Source organism: Bufo gargarizans, chromosome 1 (genome assembly GCF_014858855.1).
Source record: "Bufo gargarizans isolate SCDJY-AF-19 chromosome 1, ASM1485885v1, whole genome shotgun sequence".
Taxonomy (NCBI): Eukaryota; Metazoa; Chordata; class Amphibia; order Anura; family Bufonidae; genus Bufo; species Bufo gargarizans.
Window position 1 is genome coordinate 432,597,191 of NC_058080.1, and position 19,400 is coordinate 432,616,590.

Genomic DNA, 19,400 nt, shown 5'->3' on the forward strand with positions numbered 1-19,400 from the left:
GCTGGGTGAGAGAAATATCTCTCTAAAAGACAACTTTTCCAATTTTTTTATACAAAGTTGTCATTTGACAGAGATATTTCTCTCACCCAGCATGGGTGCGGGAAAGTAAATAAGGAGCCAACATCTGGTCATTGAAGTCCACCCCTCCCATGAGCGAATTATAGTTGTGGACAGTGGACACAGAGGGGCTTTTCAATGACTCCAGTTGCTCGTTCAATTTCGATTGTCAGTGTCTGCGTGAATGGAGGAGAGCATGTAAACGTCACGCTTGTCTCTCCATTTCACCGTGAGCAGTTCTTCGTTACACAAGGCAGCCCTCTCCCCCCCTGCAAGACTGGTGGTAACGAGCTGTTGGGGGAAGCCCCGGCGACTAGGTCCCGTGGTGCCATAGCAGCCAATCTGTTCTAAAAACAAATGCCTGATGAGGGGCACACTTGTGTAAAAATTGTCCACATAAAGATGGTACCCCTTGCCAAATAAGGGTGACACCAAGTCCCAGACTGTCTTCCCACTGCTTCCCAGGTAGTCAGGGCAACCAACCGGCTCCAGGGTCTGATCTTTACCCTCATAGACTCGAAATTTGTGCGTATAGCCTGTGGCCCTTTCACAGAGCTTATACAATTTGACCCCCATACCTGGGCGCGCTTGCTTGGGATGTATTGTTTGAAGCCAAGGCGCCCGGTAAAATGTATAAGGGACTTGTCTATGCAGATGTTTTGCTCAGGGGTATACAAATCTGCAAATTTGGTGTTAAAGTGGTCTATGAGGAGCCGAATTTTGTGGAGCCGGTCAAAAGCTGGGTGGCCTCTGGGACGAGAGGTGCTGTTGTCACTAAAGTGCATGAAACGCAGGATGGTCTCAAATCGTGTCCTGGACATGGCAGCAGAGAACATGGGCATGTGATGAATTGGGTTCGTGGACCAATATGACCGCAATTCATGCTTTTTTGTCACGCCCATGTTGAGAAGAAGGCCCAGAAAAGTTTTAAATTCGGAAACTTGGACGGGTTTCCACTGGAAAGACTGGGCATAAAAGCTTCCCGGGTTGGCGGCTATAAATTGAGTGGCATACCGGTTTGTTTCTGCCACGACTAAGTCCAAGAGCTCTGCAGTCAAGAACAGCTCAAAAAACTCCAGTGCCGATCCGATCTGAGCTGTCTCAACCCGAACTCCAGACTGGGCGGTGAAAGGGGGAACTACTGGTGCGGCTGAAGTTGGGGGCTGCCAATCAGGGTTTGCCAGCACCTCAGGGGCTCTATGGGCCTGTCTGTGCGGTGGCTGCGACGGCGGAACTAATGCACGTGCCACCGTACCAGCTTCAACTGCCCTTCTGGTGCTCGCCACTTCACCAGGTTGTACGGCAGTGCTGGTACTAGGTCCAGGATGGGTTGCGCTGCTGGTGTATGCCTCACCGCGTAATCCGACAGCGCCAGCCTCACTCTGCTGCCCTTGAAGTGGATCCTGTGCAACCTGTGGTCTAGCAACACGGGGCCGGGTACGCCTGGTGGTATCAGGGACCTCAACCTCATCGTCCGAACTTTGGGTCAGACTGCCACTGCTTTTCTGACCCTGCTGGATTCGTCAGATGAGGGTTCCCATTCCTCATCCGACTGGGTCAGAACCCTGTAGGCCTCTTCAGAAGAATACCACTTACTTGCCATTTGGTCAACAGAATTTAGGGGGTATTCCCTGAGACTACCCAAGAAAAAAAGGAAGCCTGTCTTACAAATGGGAGGCTAGCGAAGTACAGGAAGCCGCTGCAATTGATAAAAAATATCCCAAAAATGTTTGTCACTGCGGCGGGGCGGGCGTGGGTGAGCGCACGTGTGGGCGACCGATCAGGCCTGATCGGGCAAACACTGCGTTTTGGGTGGAGGGCGAACTAAGGTGACACTAATACTATTATAGATCTGACTGTGATCAGTTCTGATCACTTACAGATACTATAAAAGTACCAATGCTGATTAGCGATACGCTAATCAGCGAATCAGTGACTGCGGTGCGGTGAGCTGGGCGCTTACCGACGCTAACTACCTAACAAAGGGGCCTAAACTAACTTAAAACCTAACCGTCAATACTAGTGAAAAAAAAAAAAGTGACAGGTTACACTGATCACTTTTTTCCCTTTCACTAGTGATTGACAGGCGTGATCAAGGGGCGATCAAGGGGTTAATTGGGGTGATGGGGGGTGATCTGGGGCTAAGTGTAGTGTTTGGTGTACTCACTGTGATGTGTGCTCCTCTGCTCGAACCAACCGACGAAAAGGACCAGCAGAGGAGCACAGAAGCCATTTAACACCTTATATTTATAAATATAAGGTGTTAAATGGCTTCTGATTCGATTTTTTAAAAGTCACCAACCTGCAAGTGATGATCATTGAGTGGCAGGCTGATGACGAACTTCTGATGTAACTGATTCCAGGCCCGCACTGCGCATGTACGGGCCGGCTCTGCTTGAAATCTCGCCTCTCGCAAGACGACGCATCGGCGCGTCCAGGAGGAACAACAGGGCCACGGCCAGGACGCAATCCTGCGTGCGGCGGTCCTGAGGAGGTTAAAGGGGTTATCCAAGTTATTTTTTGTTCTTTCTATGTTCCTAACTAGGCAAATCTAACAGCTTTCCAATTCACTCACTTTATCTCCAGTGGCTGGTTTCTCAGATTTCACTGAGGGTCACATGACCTGTGATGTCAGCTTCTCTCCCTGCTGCTGATAAAGGTCGTTTACAAGCCTGTAAACGAGACTGTCACTGTGCTGGCCACGCCCCCCTTCACTGCCGTCTACTCTCTGCTAGGATTCTTAACCCCGTCAGCTGCACAGCTCTGCAGACAGTGAGGAGACAATGCTGGGGACCGGAGCTGATATACTAGAGAGAGCATTGCACAAGAAGGTAAGGGGAAGTTCCTGTGTGTATTAGCAGTGTCATTGTACAGCTGGGACTTGTAGTCCTACACATACAACATGCTGCAGAGTCTCCCAGCACTCAGGGCAGCTCTTGTATCCACTCCCTTGGCACCGTCATTATACAGCTGGGACTTGTAGTCCTACACATACAACATGCTACAGAGTCTCCCAGCAGGCAGACATGTCACTCAGGGCAGCTCTTGTATTCACTCCCTTAGCAGAGCAGGGGGAGAGGCAGACATGTCACTCAGGGCAGCACTTGTATCCACTCCCTTAGCAGATGCAGGGAGAGGGGCACAGATTGTTTTTATTGCATGTAAACAAAGGGCCAGAAAAGAACCAGGGAAATGAGGAAAAATATATATTTTTTTTTTTGCATAAAACTTGCTTAGCTCAGTTATATATCAGATTTTCAGTGCTTTACTATTATTTTTCATAACTCGGACAACCTCTTCAAGTTAAAAAAGTTGATTTTCAGACCCCTTGATGTTCAATTTGCATTCTACTGCTTGCTTCAGACTTCTCATTTGGACATATCCCTCCCAGTATTACATACTAGATGTGAGGTCTGTGTGTACAGGGTGCTATGTCCTTTATTGTATATAAGCACATCATCATTCTAGCGTTGATTTTTATTCTACAGGTCATGAGGCATCTCTGCTAAGGCTAACACCTAGCCTTTCTGCTGCCTGAGGTGAAAACAAAAATGCCCCCGATCATTGAAAGCGATCATTGCCCATGGCCCTTCCGCTGCCCCCCTCTTGCCCTACCTGGTGCTGCTTGAGGCAATTGCCTCATCTGGCCTCATTGGTGGTGCACCCCTGCTTGTACTGAGGGTCATTGAAGCTTAGGAGTGTAATCCTTCTCCTCCTGTAGACTTGACATAGATGCTCTGTGTTCTCTCCACACCGGTGTTTAACCTATGTAATTTTTCTCTCCTTCCCTTGTAAACTGTCTTGTGTGCTTTCCTCCCTATTTACGCTTTGCGTGAGCTACTCTTCTCTGATTACTTGAATGCTTTCCCTCCTCTACACACTCTGATCTACATTGTCAGATTTATTAGCACAGTCTGCAAGGGAAATTACACAGTTAAGTTGCTTGATTTTGCATTTAGCAAGCAAATGACAAAATCAGTGTGAAGGTTTTAATAGCCTTTCGACAACTGAGAAATGTGACCGATGCTATTGACAGATAGTGTTACACAGATGAGCGTGTTTAAGTTTGCGGCACAGATATGCCAAATCTTTTACAAGACATACACATCTTAATAAATTCAGCACCTTATTCCAACTGATTTTTGACTAAGACTGATGTATGAAATACCAGTCGCATCGGAGAGTCTTATTCTCCAGTAAGGTTCCTCTTCTATGTAGGATAAATTAGATTTACTTAAGTTGCTTTCCAAATAGAATATATGTGTGTATACAGTACATGCATGTTAACCTGGACCATATTTTCAACAGTACTGCTATATAACTTAACCAAAAGCATTCACAATATTATAGGAGCTATGGGATCATAAACCTCCACATGAGTACACTCTCCTTTCTTGTAGACATATTTACATCCCTTAAAGCAGAATTCCTGGTATGAATGCATTTTAACACCACACTAAGTTTTATTTGTAAAATGTGCTTTCAGATTCTTCTCATAGCAAAGGCATTATGTGTACTTAAAACTTAGCACTGGCAGCTAATATGATAGAGAATGCAAACATAAGCATTTTGGCAAATACCATTTTTTTCTCCTTCTATGACATCTCGCCTACTATGTGTTTCTTTTGGCCAAGCTATTGGAGACTTGCATTCTGAAGCATTCACAGTAGCTCCTTGCCCTATCAGCTCTCCTGAGCAATATACATACAAGTCTATAGGGTAGCTCCAAGGCCTTGGCTCCTGAAGCCATTCGATACAGATGCATTCAGCACATACCTGCTGAGCCCTTATTAAGGCTCTGACAGTAGCTTGTCCCAACCTTTCCAACTGGCTAAAAACTGGGAATAACCCTTAAAATAAGCTTTTATTATAAAAACTGCTAGTGGAGGTTAACAATTCAAAACATTTTTCTATTCGACTCTTACAAGGCTATGGAAAGTCCCGTCTGGTGGCAATTTTTTTTTGGTAACTGCATTATACTCATTTTGGGCTAAAATCCTTTTTGCAATTGGTCTTTATTAAAACAATAAATCAGTTTTACCTCTGCAGCTTTCACTTTATATCTGCAGACTGCTCTTCAATGCTGTTCTGATAGCTCAATATGTTGCCAATGCAGTGACCCAGTGGATCACTGCTAAAAGTTTTTCAAAATGTATATGTTGTGATTTAATGCTAAAAAAAAAACCTTGTCTCTTTATGCACTGTGTATCCAAGTTGTTGTGTATAGAGAACACAAGGCTAACACTGGATGTCTTTAACCTGGTTTCCAGGGTGATAGGCTGGTCCCACCCCTTAGTTAGTAGAGAGTCTTAGTTGAGCAAAGCTAGAGGCAAGACCTAAATGTGTGAGCTCCTGCCAAGTAGGCCCAAAGAAAAGTCTCATCCAGGAAACACCATTCCTGAGACTGAAGAGCTGTCAGAGAAAACCCTAACTGAGAGACTAGCCCTGAGGGATAGAGAACAAACTTTCATAAAAGGTTTGGAACCATCAATGTCATGCAGGAGCCAGTCAGTAGGGCAGGGGCTGATACCAGCAGCAAAGGGCCCCTGTGCAAAGGATGTATCTGCCCCCCCCCCCCCCAAACCACACATACAAATCTAAACATATATGTGCAAATAGAAAACATCTTGTGACTATGTTTACAATATGTACAGCAGGCTGGTTTTCCAGCCTGCATTTGTGGGAGGCGCATAGGGTACTTAACCATCCGTGCAGCCTCCATCAGGCGTCGGCATCGTGTGGTGCATCGCGGTGACGTCATCCGAGTGCGACTTCCAGTTCCGGCCTTCCACTTCGACGAACAGCGGCGGCGGCGGTAGCTGCAGCGATACTTCGTGTCCGGTCACCTGATTCTCCTGCGCAGCAGTCATCCCGGTAAGCGGTCACCCCGTCGCTCCACCGCGGGTCCAGGCACCCACCGCCAGCACACATTCTGCCAGGCATGTCTCCGCTCGCCGCTCCCTCCACCCGTATGCCCCGGTTGGCCTCACGCACGGCTGCGGCGCCCACCCGAGCATCCGGGGACCGCGGCCGGCGCGGCGGTTTGCCGGGCTCCATGAGCACCGCAGAGTCTAACTGGCACGGCCAGCTTCTCCAAGCCGACGCCCCCACAGGGGGCGCCGCACGTCTCCTCCTTACTACAGGCCGTGTCACCAGTGCCAGTACCGGAGGCAGCGGCAGCCGGGGCCCAGAGAGCAGGCGCAGCCCCACAACATAAATGTCAATATACTCTGGCACAATGCTAACCTTTTGTACTCTGGCACTAGAGGCAATTGTGAGTGTGTCCAAAATGTTTCACACGGCAAACTACAGCTCCCAGCCTGTAAACATGGTCAGGTACTCTTCTCGCTCCCAGACATGAGCGGGGCATGCTGGGAGTTGTAGTTTCCAAGCAGCATCAGCGCCAGAGGTTGCTGACCCCTGGTTCAGCCTATAGCTGATGCAGGGTTGGAGTTGGGAAGTTCCGGTCGGGACCCTCATCACAGGTTCTGTCCATGTTTTCCCTGCTTTCCTTCGCCTGGCCCGCCATGATTCTTTTCCTGTCTCCACTGTCACGTGCATGTTTCTTCGTGTCCCGTCACCTGATACGTTCAGGTTCTCTTCGTGTCCCGTCGCCTGATACGTTCAGGTTCTCTTCGTGTCCCGTCACCTGATATTTCAGGTTCTCTTCGTGTCCTGTCACTCTTCATGTCCTGTCGCCTGATACGTTCAGGTCCGCTTCGTGTCCTGTCACCTGATACGTTCAGGTTCGCTTCGTGTCCTGTCACCTGATATTTCAGGTTCTCTTCGTGTCCTGTCACTCTTCATGTCCTGCCGCCTGATACGTTCAGGTCCGCTTTGTGTCCTGTCACCTGATACGTTCAGGTTCGCTTCGTGTCCTGTCACCTGATACGTTCAGGTTTCGCTTCATGTCCTCTCACCTGATACGTTCAGGTTTCGCTTTGTGTCCTCTCACCTGATACGTTCAGGTTCGCTTTGTGTCCCGTCACCTGATACGTTCAGGTTCGCTTTGTGTCCTGTCACCTGATACGTTCAGTTTTTCTTCGTGTCCTATCACCTGACACGTCCAGGTTTTCATCATGTCCCCTCGCTTGTCAGGCTCAGTTTTCTCCTTTCCGATACGCACGGATTTTCAGGGCCGGTTGCCTGACACTTCCACAATCACTCCATGTTTCCAGCCGTCCCGTCCAGGTTCTGCCTCTGTCCTTACTCACGTCAACTCCCCTCCTACTGTCCTGTCACGCCTTCTTTCTGCTTTAAGTGTACCTTTCACGGTCAGTTCATGCTCTTTACCTCTCACACTCGGGTCCTGTTGGCTCTCCATTGCCGTTGTGCGCGGGTCATGTCACCTCGCTGGCCGCCACCCTGGTAAATTCCACGCTGGCGTCCAGTTGAGGCCTCATCACCAGAGGCATCTCGACTTTCGGTCTTGTTTACAGGACCCAACTTTTTTTTTTCTAATCACCTGTCAAGCAGCTCATGCTTCTTTACTACCTGATACGCTCAGGCCATTTCGTTTTGCGTGTTTTTTCCAGCTCTTGTCTTTCATCACCTGGTACCGTTCTTGTTTTTCACCTTCCAGCCAGGTTCGTTGGCCCTAGGCATGTGTTTTCTGTCCGTCCATCACGGCTTCGTATGGGCCACTCAGCCACATAGCACCATTTTCATCTTCTCTAGTAACCATCTCCCGGCGTACCCCGGGGTCTCCAGTCCGATCATTCTGCACAGTCCATCACTCTCGTTAATTCCTGACCCGCTCAGGTTGTCATTTCTTTCTTCCCTCATTCAGGTCTAGTTCTTCCTGATCGTCATCTGCGTAAGTTCCGTTTTCAGAAATTTTTTGGGTGTACCTCTTCACGCAGGTACCTGTTAAATTTCTGCCTCACTTACAAATCCCAGGTTGCGGGGTGTGAAGTCTCACCCTCTTCGTGGACTTTCCCGGGCATTTTGCTTGCTCCCAGGTTTCCCTTTTTCCACCCTAATTCCTCTTGGCTCCAGGTAAGAAAAAATAAAATAAAATTTGTTATTTGCATGAGGTTTGTCATTTCAATTCAGATCCTCCCAACAGGGTCTGGCTCAAACGGTGTGCCCATCTTTCTCGATATCATGTCCCACGTGTCTGACATTGAAGACTGAATGTCTATCCCGGAGTCAGCGATCTCCGAGGCAGCCAGCCGCGCTTCATACAGACACTGGACCATCCCCAGGTTGATCACCGAACTCAAAAAGAAAGGGATCCGCCACTCCGCATCAGCACGAAAGGCAGAGTTATATCGTCTGCTCTTTCCTGAAACACCCAGGGCCCCTGAACCACCCAGAGCCTCCGAAGACCTGGTCTCTATGTCTACCATCCAGTTATCCTTGACCCAGCTCCACGCAACCATAAACAACTTAGCGTCGTCAATTTCGGACATCGATTCAAGACTCCAGGCCATCGAGAACAAGGATTCCACGTCTCCTCCTCCAACGGAGCCCGAAGCTGTTCCTTCAACTTCCCGGGCCAACCCCCCAGGTACAAGTCTTGGCACTCCCGACATCGCCCCCACTTTCTTTGTACCAGAGAACATCAGGCTGGAAAGGACATCAACTTGGCCGCCATCCTGATTTCCACCCACGACACGGTCGAAAACCGGACAATTGCCTGCGGTGACGTATCGGTGGTGCTGAGGTCTAAAGACGTCCGCCTCAACAGGAAGCTCACCATTCCCGAGTTAATGCTGACCTTCAGCCTGTACCGCGACATTGTGTGCTCCATTCATCCCCACCGCAGGGAAGAACTGGATACTTATCTATACAGGATCACCGAGTTAGGTTACAAGTACGGCGGCTCCGCTTTCTATGAGTACCATCGGTCCTTTTTACGCAAAAGCTGCAGCGGCGTTCCTCCAGTACCAGCATGTCACCAACTGGGCTGTCCTGGATATGGAACTCTTTTGCAGGCATTTTGCCGGCCAGAAAGCCCCAGCTTGTGCCAGTTGCCAGTCAGTCCTCCATTCTTCCGACTGGTGCCCCCATGTCTCCAACCCAACTTTTGCCAGACCAGTGATCAACTCCAGTGCGCCAAAGTCCAACCCCTTCACGGACAAACTCGGTCCTCCCATCACCTTTTTAGGGAAGAATCAAATTTGTAACAATTTCAATCTAGGTTTCTGCAGTTATGACAAGTGTAAAGCTTTGCACATTTGCTCCATTTGCTTTAGGGCCCATCCGCAGTCCTCCTGTTACCAACGCACGGCCAAACGCTCCTGACTAGGCGGGGTCAACATTGACCTGTTACTCTCCCTCCTCCAACAACATCATGACTAGTGTTGAGCGGCATGTCCCATATTCGAATTCGCGAAATTTCGCGAATATTCGAAAGAATATTCGTAAAATATTCGCGAATATTCGAATTCGTTATTATTTCGCATATGCGATAATTCTAATTTTCGCATCGCATAATACATATTATGCAATGCAAAATTCGCATGTGCGCTAATGAAATCGCCTTACGAAGATTCGCAACTCAATTCAATCACTAATGTATGAATGCAAAACCCTTTGCCTCTGTTCTGGGACAAGTGTAGATATTCGCATGTGCGCTAATAAAATCGCCTTACGAAGATTCGCGCCTGAATCACTTTCTAGGCAATGTGAGTAAGATCTGAGCTTTTGGACTTTTGGGAATCAATCGAGATACAGTGGGGGGTGATGACAGTAGTTGACAGAGTACAGATCAATGTAATCTGTAAGGTGGAAACTAAAATAAAAAATAAGAATATTCGTAAATCGAATTTTACGAAGTTCGAAATATTCGCGAATATGGTGCTATACTATATGAATGCACAGGCCTTTGCCTCTCTGTTCTGGGGACGTGTAGATATTCGCATGTGCGTTAATAAAATCGCCTTACGAAGATTCGCAACTCAATTCAATCACTAATGTATGAATGCAAAGCCCTTTGCCTCTGTTCTGGGACGTGTAGATATTCGCATGTGCGCTAATAAAATCGCCTTACGAAGATTCGCGCCTCAATCACTTTCTAGGCAATGTGAGTAAGATCTGAGCTTTTAGACTTTTGGGAATCAATCGAGATATAGTGGGGGGTGATGACAGTAGTTGACAGAGTACAGATCAATGTAATCTGTAAGGTGGAAACTAAAATAAAAAATACGAATATTCGTAAATCGAATTTTACGAAGTTCGAAATATTCGCGAATATGGTGCTATACTATATGAATGCACAGGCCTTTGCCTCTCTGTTCTGGGGACAAGTGTAGATATTCGCATGTGCGTTAATAAAATCGCCTTACGAAGATTCGCAACTCAATTCAATCATTAATGTATGAATGCAAAGCCCTTTGCCTCTGTTCTGGGACAAGTGCCGATATTCGCCTGTGCGCTAATATAATCGCCTTACGAAGATTCGCACCTCAATCACTTTCTAGGCAATGTGAGACTTTTGGGAATCAATCGAGATACAGTGGGGGGTGATGATGACAGTAGTTGACAGAGTACAGATCAATGTAATCTGTAAGGTGGAAAGTAAAATAAAAAATACGAATATTCGTAAATCGAATTTTACGAAGTTCTAAGTATTCGCGAATATGGTGCTATACTATATGAATGCACAGGCCTTTGCCTTCTCTGTTCTGGGGACAAGTGTAGATATTCGCATGTGCGCTAATAAAATCGCCTTACGAAGATTCGCAACTCAATTCAATCACTAATGTATGAATGCAAAGCCCTTTGCCTCTGTTCTGGGACAAGTGCCGATATTCGCCTGTGCGCTAATATAATCGCCTTACGAAGATTCGCACCTCAATCACTTTCTAGGCAATGTGAGACTTTTGGGAATCAATCGAGATACAGTGGGGGGTGATGACAGTAGTTGACAGAGTACAGATCAATGTAATCTGTAAGGTGGAAAGTAAAATAAAAAATACGAATATTCGTAAATCGAATTTTACGAAGTTCTAAGTATTCGCGAATATGGTGCTATACTATATGAATGCACAGGCCTTTGCCTTCTCTGTTCTGGGGACAAGTGTAGATATTCGCATGTGCGCTAATAAAATCGCCTTAAGAAGATTCGCAACTCAATTCAATCACTAATGTATGAATGCAAAGCCCTTTGCCTCTGTTCTGGGACAAGTGTAGATATTCGCATGTGCGCTAATAAAATCGCCTTACGAAGATTCGCGCCTCGATCACTTTCTAGGCAATGTGAGTAAGATCTGAGCTTTTGGACCTTTGGGAAACAATCAATTATATGTGTACTGTAATTTTGTGAAAAAAAAACAAAAAACGAATATTCGTTTTTACAAATATATAGCACTATATTCGAAATTTTTGTGAAATCGCGATATTTGCGAAAAAAATTTGCTTTTCGAATATTCGCGTTCAACACTAATTACCCCAGTTTTGTCCTGTTCCTCAAACAGGGTTTCTCGGAGGGCTTCCATACAGGGTTAGTCACCCTTCCACATGTCACTCATGAATGCCCCAACCTTCTGTCATCTCTTGCGGACCCCGTGGCGGTGGACGAATTGTTGGAGGCCGAGTTGCAGAAAGGCTTCATGATCGGTCCTTTCGCCGAGTCTCCTTTCCTTGTTTACCGGGTCAGCCAAATAGGTCTGGTCACCAAGAAAACCTCAAATAAAAAAAGATTAATATACGACCTGTCTGCTCCTCGTGCATCCAGCACCCCCAGCCTAAATTCCCTGGTCCCCTCAGATGAATTTTCAATGCAGTACTCTTCTCTGGACGAGGCCATAGAACTCATCTTACAGGTCGGGGCAGGAGCCTGGTTGTCTAAGGCTGACATTTCCGATGCCTTCAAGTTGCTGCCAATCCTGCCTCACCTGTGGAAGTTCTATGGCATCAAATGGAGGGCAAAGTATTATTTTGCCACCCGCTTGACGTTCGGGTCAAACAGCAGCCCCTGGCTCTTTGACCAGTTCGCCCAAGCACTCCACTGGATCCTGGTCAACCACGTCCATTGTCCGAGGGTGATCCATTACTTGGACGACTTCTTGCTCATCGAGCAGGTGGTGCACGCCCCGGATAGTCTGGACAGCCTCCTCAACCTGTTCAGCCGCCTGAACGTTCCCGTGGCTTCAGCAAAGGTCGAGGGCCCCTCCAGGGTGATCATTTTTTTAGGCATCACCCTGGACACCGTCAAAATGGAGGCCAGCCTTCCCCTGGACAAATTAATCAGACTGAAGGACTCTGTGGCCAGGCTCGTGGGTACCCGCACGGTGTCAAAGTTGAAACTCCAATGATTATTGGGGTCCTTCAACTTTGCCGCCAGGATCATGCCCCAGGGCAGATCGTTCACCTCCGGCTTGCTCAGACTCCTCCCAACAGCCTCAGATCAGCATGCCCTCATCCACCTCGGACGCGATGCATTGGCAGACCTGGCCATGTGGTCAGTTTTTTTTGTCCAGTTGGAACGGCATCTCCCTCTTTGTTCCCCAGTGGAACGATGCCTCCCCCTTGGTGTTCTCCGATGCTGCTGCTTCCCTCGGTTTCGGGGCCATCTGCGGGGACCAATGGTTTGCGGGTCCTTGGCCCACGCAGGTCTTTTCAGACCAGGAGGCCGCCAAGTCCTCTCCCCTACTCGAGGTATACCCCATCGTAGCAGCTGCTTGCATCTGGGGGCAGTCATGGAGTAACAAGCCGGTGTGCTTCATGACAGACAACCAAGCAGTTGTCGACATCCTCGCCAGGGGTAGGTCCAGCTCCCCCAAGGTCATGCGTCTAGTTCGCAAGCTCATCTGGCTGTCCTTACAACACAACTTCCGTATCATCTGCAGGCACATTGAGGGCAAGAAAAACACTGCAACCGATGCCCTGTCCCGTTTAAACTTTAATTTGTTTTTTCAGGTCATGCCGGGAGCGCAGAGAGTCGGAGTCACCCCTCCAGGGTTCGAAGCCCTGATCATGGATTAGATAAGTACATCTCCGCAGCCCATGGTCTCATCCCCAAGTCGCTCTCAGCCAATACTGCCCGGAACTATTTAACGGGGTGGAACACCTTCAGACGGTTTTCACGCCTTCACCCCAGGGGGGATAGGGACAAAGTCTCCTTCGTCCTGGCCTTCCTGGCTTACTGCCACAAGGAACTCCGGCTATCCCACAATACCATCAGACTTTACCTAGCAGGGATCCAGCACCACCACATGATCGGTCACCCCAGTCACACCTCCTTTTTTTCCTCCCAGGCGGTCAAGGCAGTACTGAGGGGCATCCAGAAGCTCTCTCCGCTCCCACCAGACAACCGGTCACAGGGGATATTTTTCCCAAAATTTCTACCGCCCTAGATGGTAGTCCTTTTGGCCCATTCAAAAGCTTGATCCTCAAAGCTGCCCTCTACCTCAGCTTCTATGGGTTCCTCAGGCCTGGGGAGTTCTGCTGCACCTCAGCACGGAACTTAGGGCCAGCAATCAGTGAGCTCCACCGCAGTCTAGACCACTTCATCTTCTTCCTTCCTTCCTTCCTCCAAAACCTCCCAAGTCGGTCCACCAGTACAGATTGAGTACTTCAATTCGTTCAACCCTTGGTGCCCTGTGACAGTGTTCAACCAACTGCTCTCCACTCTCCGTGACAGAACTCCCGACAGCCCCTTACTGCCTTTTCCCGTGCTCTCATTGACTTCTGCGCAGTTCATCAGACACATCCGCTCCTTAGCTTCGGGTCTAGGTTTTCACGCTGCCTCCATATCCGGGCATTCTTTCCGAATCAGGGCCGCGTCCGCAGCTTCCAAACACAGCGTTCCCGCTCACGTCATATGGAAGATGGGACGGTGGCAGTCTTCGTGTTTTTCCCGTTACATCCCCCATCCACGGGTCGAGATCGCCAAAGCCTTCTCCAGTTTGGTTCTGTAATACCTCAACTAATAAACTGCCTAAATCCATGTTTTGCCCCCTTTTCTGGCTCACCCGCGTTACATGGCTAAAGGCACACCACTAGCCAAGTTAGGTTCCACATCTCCAGTTCTCCACCTTCGCCCAGCGCTCCCCCCGGAGCCTTGACCACAAGTACAGCAGGCTGGTTTCCCAGCCTGCATTTGTGGGAGGGGCATAGGGTACTTAACCATCCGTGCAGCCTCCATCAGGCGTCGGCATCGCGTGGTGCCCCACCCTACCCTCCCTCATCTACAGTCTCGCTCCAAGCTCAGGCTCCCTGGGTTAGCCCCCTTTTCTGGCTCACCCGCGTTACATGGCTAAAGGCACACCACTAGCCAAGTTAGGTTCCACATCTCCAGTTCTCCACCTTCGCCCAGCACTCCCCCCGGAGCCTTGACCACAAGTATATCTATTCTTTTCATACTAGGTCACGCCTCTAACTCTGCCCAAATCATAACTATACACACCCAGTCCCCTTAATGCCCCCACAGAGTAATTATTCCCCCTTTGTACCAGTACATAGTAGTTATGTCCAGATATGTGCCCCCTCACAGTAGTAATGGTCAGATATGTGCCCCCTTCACAGGAAGTTAAAAAAATATACTCACCTAGTTCCTCATGATCACAGTTCGGCCCACAGCAGTAGCAGGATGTAGTGTCACACATTGCTCTGCTAGTCTGTGTAGGAGGAGGAGCACAGCAGATTCCCGGCCGCACCGCTCCTCCTCATACAAAGACCAGCAGTGTGATGTGTGACACTACATCCTGCTACTGCTGTGGAGCCACGTCCATATTTAGACTTGATGTTGCCCTAGGCACTTTAGTGCCAGCTTTCTTCCCTCCATAGCTGATGGTAAAATGCTCCCTAGGCCTCCAGCTATACCTCAGGACTCTCTCATACACTTGGACAATTAAAGGACTAACCTGTTACGTGTGCGCTTGGCAGCTGAAGACATCTGTGTTGGTCCCATGTTCTTATGTGCCTGCATTGCTGAGAAAAATGATGTTTTATTATATACAAATGGGGGCGTTACCATTACACCTAGAGGCTCCGCTCTCTCTGTAACTGCCACCCCCTCTGCACTTTAATATGGCCCGGTGGGATGACATTTTCACTGCCAGGCCCTGTCAAAGTAGACAGGGAGCGGCAGTTGCAGAGACAGCAGAACCTCTAGGTGTAATGGTAACGCCCCCGTTGCTCCTAGAGGATCATTTGCATATTTTCAAATATTTTTTGTTTTTCTCAATAAAGCAGGCATATATGAACATGGGCCCAACACAGACCGGCACTGATGGGTGGCTTTAGCGCTGCCCTAGCCATTTTACAGGCTAAGGCAGCGCTAAAGCATGTCCATTAGTGCCAGTGACATCAGCGGGCTCACTGCCAGGCGGAAGCCTCCCCCAAATAGTATCCCCAGTGGTAATAAGGCTCCCTACAGTGCCCTTATATAATCCCTATAGGGCACCTCTTATAATCTATAAGGCACTCCTATGGAGCCCTCAGTAGTAGTAATGCCCTCCACCACTGCCCACAGTATTTATAATGTTCCCTGCAGTGCCCTCTGCCGTACCCCCCAGAGTTATAATCATCTCTGTAGTGCCCCCATAAATATAATGCCGTCCTCTCCCTCCAGTCTTCTATACCATGCAGTCCCATGTAAATAACACCAGTCGTCGCCCAACAGTCTTCTATATGATACAGTCCCATGTAAATAACCTATCTTCCTTACAGTCTTCTATACCATGCAGTCCCATTTAAATAACTTCACTCTTCTCCCTTCAGTATTCTATACCATGCAGTCCATGCAAATAACACCAGTCTTCTCCCTCCAGTCCCATGCAGTCCCATGTAAATAACTTCTCTTCCTTACAGTTCTCTATAACATACAGTCCCATGTAAATAACTTAAATCCCCTCCTTCACCCCCCTCCAACACATACAGTCCCATATGAATAACATCACTCCTTACCCTCCAGTCTTCTAAAATATACATTCCCATGTAAATAACACCAGTCATCTCCCTCCAATCTTCTATAACATACAGTCCCATGTAAAAAACATATCTTTCTTATAGTCTTCTATAACATACAGTCCTATGTAACTGACATCCCTCCCCTCCCTTCAGCCCCTCTAACATACAGTCCCAGTTAATATTTCCCTCCCACTAAGCAGGGAGGAGGTATAACGGGGAGAACCACATCTACCAGCATTTCTCTGACACTTAAATTCATTCCATGGCATCACAGGTCTCCACTGCTGAGCACTGCCTCTTTCTGCACTGGTCACATGACGGTGACCTCATAACAGGTCCTACCTCCACTGCTGAAAAGATCACATGAATTTGATGTCATCGAAGATCCTTCAGCTATGGAGTGTAGTTAACAAACGGGCAGCAGATTCGCAGTAAGTGCTAATCAGGCCCCCCCAACCCAACCCAAAACTCTGCCCCCTCCCGACCTCCACACCAAGGTGCCCAGGTTACCCTGTTGGCAGAGGTAGGGAATAAAAAATATGATAAGATAAAAAAAAAAAATGCCTCTGCTGGCACTGGGATGGGCCCCCTCCCTTGTCGGGCCCCTATGCAGCTGAACCAGGCGGACACTTTACTGCTTGTGGAAAGGTTATGTTGCCTCAGTACCAACCACATTTTAAGACAGACTAGCTATCTGGATCCAGGATCTGCACCCTGCAATTGGGAACTGCAGAAAGAGTTCAAATGGATTTGGAGAAAATGTAAGTGCACTTAGCGAGAGAGAGAGAGAGAAAGGCAGTACTACCACCAGTGGCGTTGCGAGGGGGGTGCGGGCCGCACCGGGTGACACCAGTCTGATGGGGTGTCACCCGCTGGCCGCCGGGGGGGCTCTCTCCCTCCCCCTGTGCTGCTGCTGCCGCTGCCTCCGCCAATGAGAAGAGGGATGGGAGGAGGAGGGGAGGGGCTGTGGCCACTGCGCCACCAATGAAGAAAACTGACCTGTAATACAAATACAAGAGGCGGGTGCCGGAATCAAATAGCCGGCACCCGACCTCTATGACAGGGAGCGGCACCTAAGGGGTTAACTGCCACTGATCGCAGCCCCCTATCATAGAGGTCGGGTGCTGGCTATTTCATTCCGGCACCCACCTCCTGTATTTGTATTAACATTGAGTGCGCCCCCCCCCCAGTATAATAAACATTTTGTGCACCCCCCCCCCAGTATAATAAACATTTTGTGCACCCCCCCCCCAGTATAATAAACATTTTGTGCACCCCCCCCCCCCAGTATAATAAACATTGGTGGCGCAGTGGGAAGTGCCAATGAGGGTTAAAAAAATAAATAAAATATTAACTCACCTCCTCCAGTTGATCGCGTAGCTGCCGGTCTCCTGTTCTTGCTTCAGGACCTGTGGTGACATCACTGAGCTAATCACATGGTCCATTACCATGGTGATGGATCATATGATGTACCATGTGATGACCACAGTGATGTCACCACAGGTCCTTTGACAGGTCCTGAAGATAGAACAGGAGACCGGCAGCTGCGCGATCAATTGGAGGAGGTGAGTTAAATTTTTTTTTTCTTTTTTTAACCCTCATTGGCACTACCCACTGCGCCACCAATGTTTATTATACTGGGAGGGGGCCGCACTCAATGTATATTATACGGGGGGGTGGCCCCGCACTCAATGTATATTATACTGGGGGGGGCGCTCTCAATGTTTATTATACTGGGGGGGGGGTGGCCGCACTCAATGTATATTATACTGGGGGGGGGGGGCGCTCTCAATGTTTATTATACTGGGGGGGGGGGCGCACTCAATGTTTATTATACTGGGGGGGCGCTCTCAATGTTTATTATACTGGGGGGGCGCACTCAATGTTTATTATACTGGGGGGGCGCACTCAATGTTTTTTTATACTGGGGGGGCGCACTCAATGTTTATTATATTGACCTTCTACTAAGCATTCTGTATTAAAGAATGCTATTATTTTCCCTTATAACCATAGTATAAGGGAAAATAACACAGTGAATAGACTTTCATCTTAGCAACCAAGCGTGAAAATCGCACCGCATCCACACTTGCTTGCGGATACAATGCGATTTTCACGCAGCCCCATTAACTTCTATGGGGCCTGCGTTGCATGAAAACGCACAACATAGAGCATGTTGCGATTTTCACGCAGCGCACAAGTGATGCGTGAAAATCACCGCTCATCTGCACAGCCCCATAGAAGTGAATGGGTCCAGATTCAGTGCGGGTGCAATGCGTTCACCTCACGCATTGCACCCGTGCAGAAATCTCACCCATGTGAAAGGGGCTTAAGGGTGAATAGGACAAGGGTTCCAGCCCCTAAGGGGGCTAATAGTAAGTGAAAATAAAACACAAACACTAAGGCTACTTTTACACTTGCGGCAGTGTGATCCGGCAAGCAGTTCCGTTGTCAGAACTGCCTGCCAGATCCGCCGATCTTGATGTGACTGAAAGCATTTATGAGATGCATCCGGATGCGGATCCATCTCACAAATGCATTGCAAGAATGAATCCATGTCTCCGCTTGTCATGCGGACAGACGGATCCGTCTTGTATCTTTTTACACATTTTTACCGGCATGCGCAGACCGGAAGGACGGATCCTGCATTCCGGTATTTTGAATGCCGGATCTGGCACTAATACGTTCCTATGGGGAAAAATGCCGGATCCGGCATTCAGGCAAGTCTTCAGTTTTTTTCGCTGGAGATAAAACCGTAGCATGCTGCGGTTTTATCTTTTGCCTGATCAGTCAAAATGACTGAACTGAAGACGTCCTGATGCAAACTGAACGGATTACTCCAGTCAGAATGCATGGGGATATGCCTGATCAGTTCTTTTCTGGCATTGAGCCCCTGTGACGGAACTCTATGCCGAAAAAGAAAAACGCAAGTGTGAAAGTAGCCTAAAATATTAAGTTTAAATCCCCCCTTTCCCAATTTTACATATAAAAAATATATACAATAAACATATTACATAGCGCTGCGTCCGAAAAGTCCAAACTATTAAATTATTAAAAAATATCTCCTATGCGGTGAGCGTTCGCCATTTGTTAGTCACCTTGTCACCCTAAAAAATAGGATAGGACTGTTCTATTATGGGCCGAACGTTTCATAAAATGCGAAATGCACATGGCTTTTTTGCGCGGTATTGAGTATCGCAATACTTTTTTATGGTGATGAAAGCGAATCAAAATTTTGGTATTGAAACAACCCTACGCCGATTTTTCAGTTCAGGAGCCAATGGCTACTAGGTATTTTTTTTAGTCTGGAGCCCTGCTATCAGAGGCCGGCGCAGGCGGCGCGATGACGTCATCGCGCCGCCTGAGCCCTGAGCCGTACACAGCGCAGGACACAGGCCAGAAAAGGCCTGCATCGCATCGCTGCCAATGGGGTAAGTGTTTTTTTCCTTTTTTTTTCTGTACAATACTGATGGCTAGTGGCACAT